Source organism: Propithecus coquereli, unplaced genomic scaffold (assembly GCF_000956105.1).
Source record: "Propithecus coquereli isolate 6110/MARCELLA unplaced genomic scaffold, Pcoq_1.0 Scaffold329, whole genome shotgun sequence".
Lineage (NCBI taxonomy): Eukaryota > Metazoa > Chordata > Mammalia > Primates > Indriidae > Propithecus > Propithecus coquereli.
The window spans coordinates 664,138-671,225 of NW_012148941.1; positions in this window are offsets into that span (position 1 = coordinate 664,138).

Below are 7,088 nucleotides of genomic sequence, written 5' to 3' on the forward strand. Positions count from 1 at the left end.
AATTAGCCGGGCGTGATGGTGCATACCTGTAGTCCCAGCTACTCGGGAGGCTAAGCCCAGGAGTTCAAGGTTACAGTGAGCTATAGTCACTGCACTCCAGTCTGGGTGACACAGAGAGAACATGTTTCTGAAAAAAATCCTATGGTTCAGCACTTGGTCATACAGCCACATCTATAATAGCTGCAATGGATGCTAAAAAAATATAGTCCTTTTACAGGGTGGTCAATAATAACACAGTAAGATTCAGAATTCTGTAACTAAAGAAGAGGAGACTTATCACAATATGACAGCTAATCATTTCTGATACCTATTTTTCTGCACCAAGAGAGCCACAAGATGAGGAGATAGGAGAAGAAGGGGATCAGCTCTCCTGCTTTTTCTATAGCCGGTAGAATTGAACCCAACATATCACTTGGCTAGAGAAACAAGACTGATGGCGGCTCATGCTCTTATTGCATTGATTGGGTATTTCCTCGACATGGAGCCACTGTTGGCCAATGCGCCCAGAATGTACGTGTCCCTTCTCCCAAGAAAGTATTAATAGCAGTGGTAGAAGAAAGAGACATCTAGATTCTGACTCTTTTTACATTTCTTCACTTCATCTCCTCACTGTCATACAGGGATGACTCACTTCTCCCTGTTTCCAAGGACAAGAAGGAACATAAAGAGGAAATGACTCTCTTCTAGTTCAACCCTGGTAATTCGCATATTCCATAGCTGGGGATATAATCATGTAGAGCCCCTTTCAAAGTTCATGCTGACCACCAAACTCATTTTTATTTCCTTTCCCTAGGAAGAAGGTCTGTGTGTTTGGGGGTAACTGAGAAGCATGAAGAGGTTTGCCTAGGGATGGTTTCACACAGGGGAGTGATGTTTGTGTAAGTATATTTTCATTTAATTGATGAAAGCAGGAGTAAGTAATTAAAATTACTTAACAACAGAAGAAAAATCTGTAAAAATATATCAATTTCTCTATAGTACTTACCTCCCACAATATACACTTACATACACAAATTCCCTTCAGAGGCCAATAAGGCAGATTGTTCAAAATTTGCTGTAACCAAGGTAACTAAACATTGTTCTTTGTGTTAACTTTTAGACTGAAAAAACAGGGATTGTTTTACTGAATGTTTCTTTGTAATAGTGTTTATTGCTATGGTATTTGCTGACATTTTCAAGACTTAGGTTTATATCAGGCTATTTCTTTCCTTCTAGGCACTAACTTGTAACTTTCAACAGGTAATTAGAGGCACCTGGATTATAGGTCAAAGCTGCTTTTGAGCTAAACAAATAAAAATATAGCAGTGACAGGATTCTCCTTACTTTCATGTTCCTATGAAAAATTATTGATTAACATAATTGAATATCTGTTAACAGAAACCTATACATTAATTTCTTAGCCTACAAACATGAATTATATATATCAAAAAATATATGTGTATATATACAATAATATATATAATATAATATATATAATATAAAACACTATAAATAATTTGCATGTTTACCACTTTATGTAAAACCATTTGATACCTTTCTCACAAAACTTAACTCATTAATAATTAACTCTCATCTAGTTTTTTTATGAAATAGAATAAGACAGTCCATCCCAAATTTTATATAATCTTATAAGAGGATCATTTTTCCCAAGCATATATGAACACATCTTTCTTTTTCTAGGTACTCTTTTCAAAGTCTTCATTTATATTATTTGCACTTAGATATTCAACTATGCTGTACAAACAAAACTTTTTTAATGTGCATGAGAGCAGAACTCAACAGAAGGCTGAAACTCTGTGACATTGTGTTCCGTCACTAAACTTTGCCCTTTTGATCTCAATTTGATATGAATCTTTGTGAGACATGTTCTTATAGCCGTCATTCCTACATGGATTCTATTTTACCTTTTAAAAATGTCACTATTACATTGTGCAAATTTGGCTCAGAAAGGCTCTGTGAGTTTCATTACTTAGGGCTTCCGGTGAATGACTATTGTGACTGCTACCAAACTCCTACAAACTTTTATTTGTGTGGTGTGTGTGTGTGTAAAATTGGTAGGACTTGCAATTTATCACATCATGTAATTATAAATATATATTGTCAATATCACTAAGATAATGGCTGAGTTATACTTACATTAACTTAAAAACAGCCATTTTTATTTTGGAAATTAGTGGTTTTCTTCTATATTTCAAAAGAAGCAAACTATTTTCTTAGTATGTAATAGAGCAAAAATTAGCTTGTTATCGTAGTGCCCAATTTCATCTGGGCTTAGTCTTAGTCTGTCTTAGTCTGTTTCTCTTAAATGTTTTTCTTACATTAGGGAGAAATTGCTGCTATAAGGATCAGGATTTGTATTCCCTGGGACTGTGTTCCCCATATTATTTAGCCTGATGAAAATAATTTCCACTCTCAGCCAGGAAATTAAAGCATGGGGGAGTATAATGTGCATGTGATTAAACTTTTCCAATAGCATAGACTTATTAGCACTAAAAATTTTCAAATTTACATGACGTTTTTCCTGTCTCGTGATATTTGCCCTGTAGCTCTTGAATTAGATTTTGTATCCAACTTCACAGATGTCATTTTGGTTTCAGACTTAGACATCTTCTAGAAACCTAGCACAGGTGCTACCTTTACATTCTCAAAGAGGGAATTTGTTATTCTTATTTTTCCTTCAGACGGATTTTAAGAGAAGCAGTTACAATATGTTTTAATCTGCATTCTCAACTGTTTTGAAGAAAACTTTGATTAACAACATTTAAAAGATCTGTTTAAAAACAGGACTACACAGAACACTGTTCAATGGTCTTCAAAAGCATCATTAATATTTTTCTACTACATTCCGGTTTGAGTCATTATTATAAGCAACAATTATTAATTGTCATGAATATTAAAATTTGAAAATTCACATGTTCTTATTTATAAAATCAAATAATATCTAGTTCTCAGCTACACCAACCTGAAAAACAGAAAACTGGTCATGTTTGGGGGGCATCTGTTCCTCTATGAGTCTCTCTACTTTAAACCATCATGATCTAGGGCTACACAGGCAGCTCCACTGTTCACAGCCTTTGCTCTCACCACAGCCATCTCAACCCCAGTACCCAAGTCCCAAAGCATTCTACCCTAGGCTGTCACTCTACCCACATCAGGGTCCCACCATCAATCTTGTGGTGCTAGGGAGAAATGTACAGGCTACCACCTATTCATTCCCTACACTTTCATCTCCTCAGTCTCAGGGATCCAAACACTCTCACAGGTTGACCATGCTCTGCTTATTCTACTCTTTCCATCACATCTCTATTGTCTTTCAGGGTTGAAATGTTCAAGCTGTTGGCTGCTCTAGCAGAGCAGGGCGTACCATAGAGTAGAGGGACATTAAGCTGCTTGAGCACTCTTTGGGCAACTTGGGACCAGCACACTTCTCCCTAGCACAGTCAGGGATTGAATTTGAGAGATCAGAGGACAGGCCCACAAGCTGGATCTCATACCCCCAGGACTCAGTCATGTTGCAATGGGGCATGGAGGGAGATTTGTGTACTAATCTTCAGAGACAAGGGATCTCGTGAGGGAAAAACTAAAAGGAGAATGCCACATGGGTCTGAGCCACAGTGCACTCACAGAGGACCCCTTCCCCTACAGGAAAGCCACAATTTCAATCCGGGTCAAAATCCAGGGCAGGGAAGCTCCCAGCCTGCAGCACCATTGATGGTGAGCTTGGCTAATTTGGCTTCCTGCCTGCAGCCAGATGCCAAAAGGAGATACGCGGGGCAAGGGAAGAAGGAGATGGGCAAAACCTACTTCTGCCTGCCAGACTGAATCCCAGATCACCCCTCCACCACAAGCAGGCTTTTTGGCCACGTCTGCCCCTCCCTGGTGGCTTTCCTCAGCAGCCTGGGAGCTTACCCTCGACCCCTGCTGAAATAGCTCTTGTGCCCATTTTTGTGAAGCCTGAACAAAGGCTCACCTGACCTAGCCCCACACAGCCTCACTCCTCCATCCTCCCTTGGCTGTGTTGAAACACAAGAAGGGGTCTCCTGGGAGGTCCAGGTTCCCAACCACCACCTGGGACATCCAAGTGCTTCTCCTGATTGACCAGAGCCAGACACAGGTCCCCCAAAACACAAATACCACTGCAGCTTGCTCTCTTCTGAAAGCACCACCTACTGGCAGGGAGGACAACTTGCACACTGCTTACAGCATTTCCTTATTCAATCACATAGGGTGTAACTGGCTTACCTACAAGTACCACCTATTGACTTAGAAATTAAACTGGGCAACCTAACATAATTCATACTGTTAAGAAGACCACAGGACTGGTGAAAGAGAAGGGACTTCAAAGGCCTCCATCTCCCTTTGTTGAAAAGAGACAGGAAATTTGCCCCCACACACAGTATGCCACCGCTACAGCCTATACATAACTAGCAATTGAAAAAACCATCACACTAATAATATCTATAACCAAGGTATCCATCCAGAACCTAGACCCCCATCAAAGTACCCACAAGCAAAGCCAAAGGTCCTTACCCAAGCAAACCCTTAAGGACTGGGGCCAGGGGGGGAGTCCCAACTAAACAAAAGAAAATCCAAAAATAAGAAGCAAAACTCTCCAGATGAGAAGGAATCAGCATAAGAACTCAAGAAATGTGAAAAATCAGAGTGAAAGTACTCCTCCAAAGGAGCATACCTGCTCTCTATTAATAGCAATAGTTTCCAACGAAAATGAAAATATTGAAATGACAGATAATGAATTTGAAATATGGATCATAAGGAAGCTTAATGAGATCCAAGAGAAAAATTGAAAATCAACTCAAAGAAACCAGAAAAATAATTTAGGAAAAAGAATGAAAAATTTACTAAAGAGATAGCTATATTTTTTAAAAACTAAATAGAACTTTTGAAAATGAAAAATTAATTTATGGAAATACAAAACAGTGGAAAATTTTAGGAATACACTAGAGCAAGCAGAAGAAAGAATTTCAGAGCTTGAAGATAACTCTTTCGAATTAAACCAGGAGTCAAAAATAAAGAACAAAGAATCAAGAGGAACAAACTAAGTCTATGAGAAATATGGGATTATGTAAAATCTCCAAATATAAGAATCATAGGCATTCCTAAGGGTGAAGAAAAAAAAGCTAAAGGACTGGAAAACCTATTTGAAGGAATAATTAAGAAAAACTTCCCTTGTCTTGCTAGAGATTTAGACATCCAGATATATGAAACTCAACAAACACCTGGGAGATTCATTACAAAAAGGGGAGCACTAAGGCATACAGCCGTCAGACCAGCCAAAGTCAACGTGAAAGGGGAACTCCTACAAGCTGAGGCAAAAACGTCAAGTAACTTATAAAGGAAAACCCATCAGACTAACAGCAGATTTCTCAACAGAAATCTTACAAGACAGAAAGGAATGGGGTAGTGTCTTTAGTCTCCTTAAGCAGAATAACTACCAGATAAGAATTTTGTATCCTGCAAAGCTAAGTTTCATAAATGAAGGAGAAATAAAGTCTTTCCCAGAAAAGAAAACAAAAGGGAATTAGTCACCACTAGACCTGCTCTACAAGAAATATTTAAAATTATTTTATACATGGAACAGAGCAATTGATATACACCAGTACAAAGACACCCAAAAGATAAAACTCACAGCTCTTATGAAACAGTAACACAGGGAGAGAACAAAGCAGCTAAGTAACAATCAAAATGATGATCAGAACAGTATCTCACATATCAGTACGAACATTGAATGTGAATAGTCTTAATACCCCATTAAAAGACATAGAATGGCTGAATAGATAAAAAAAAAACAAAACCCAGATATATGCTGTCTCCAAGAAACCCATATAACTCATAGCAAAAATTCTCATAGACTCAAGGTAAAGGGGTGCAAAAAAATCCATGCAAATGGAAACCAAAAGTTAGCAGGAGCAGCTATTCTCACATCAGATAAAATAGACTTTAAATCAACCCAGGACTTATGAGATTGGCTGGATGGTTTTACTTTCTTTCATTTCTTTAATTGAAACACAGCTGCTATGCCATGAGGAGGAAGCAACTCTGTGGAGAGGCCTCATGGAAAGGCGTTAAGGCACTAAGATATGTGGCTAATAGCCTCAGCTGAGTACCAACTTGCAGCCATGTAAGTAAGCCATCTTGGAAGCACATCTTCTAAACCTTGCTCAGTCCTGGGTCAGAAATTGGCTCAGAGTCATTTTTCTATCTTCTATGAGTCAAAGTCTTCAAACAGCCTCCTACTAAATAACGTGGTTCAAAAGAGAAATCAAAAGGGAAATTATAAAATATTTTGAACCAAATAAAAACAAATACAGTGCATCACAACATACAAAAAGTAATGGGATGAAGGTAAATCAATGCTCAGAATGAAATTTATAGCTCTAAATACCCATTTTAGAAAAGAAGAAAAGTTTTAAATTAATAATTTAGACTTCTTCTTTAAGAAATGAGAAAAATAAAAACAAATACAAAATAAGCAGAAGGGGGAGAACGACAAAAATCAGAGCAAAAGCAATGACATGGAAAGAGAAAAGCAATAGAGAAAATCAACAAAATATTATAAAAAGCTACTTCTTTAAAAAGATCACAACATTAAGAAATCTAAGAAATCCTTAGCTAGACTGGCCAAAAGGGAAAGTGAAAGAGATACAGAGAAAGAAAACACAAATTACCAAAATCAGGAATGAAGGAAGGAACATTGCTACCTACCCTACGGAAATTAAAATATAAGCAGATACTATGAACAACTCAATACCAACAGATTAAATAAATTCGATGAAATGGATGATGCTGTAGAAAGACACCAATTTCTAAAACTGGCTAAAGAAGAAACAGATAAGTAAATGTACCCATAATAAGTAAAGAAATAGAATTAGTAATTAAAATTTTCACACAAAGAAAATTCAAGGCCCAGATACTTTTAACCATGAATTTTATTAAACATTTAAAAAAGAAATAATATCAATTCTACACATTTTCCAAAAATATAGGAGGAGGAGCACTTCTTAACTCATTCTATAAGCCAGACCTATCCTGATACCAAAGTCAGGAAAGTCATCACAAGAAAACAGTGC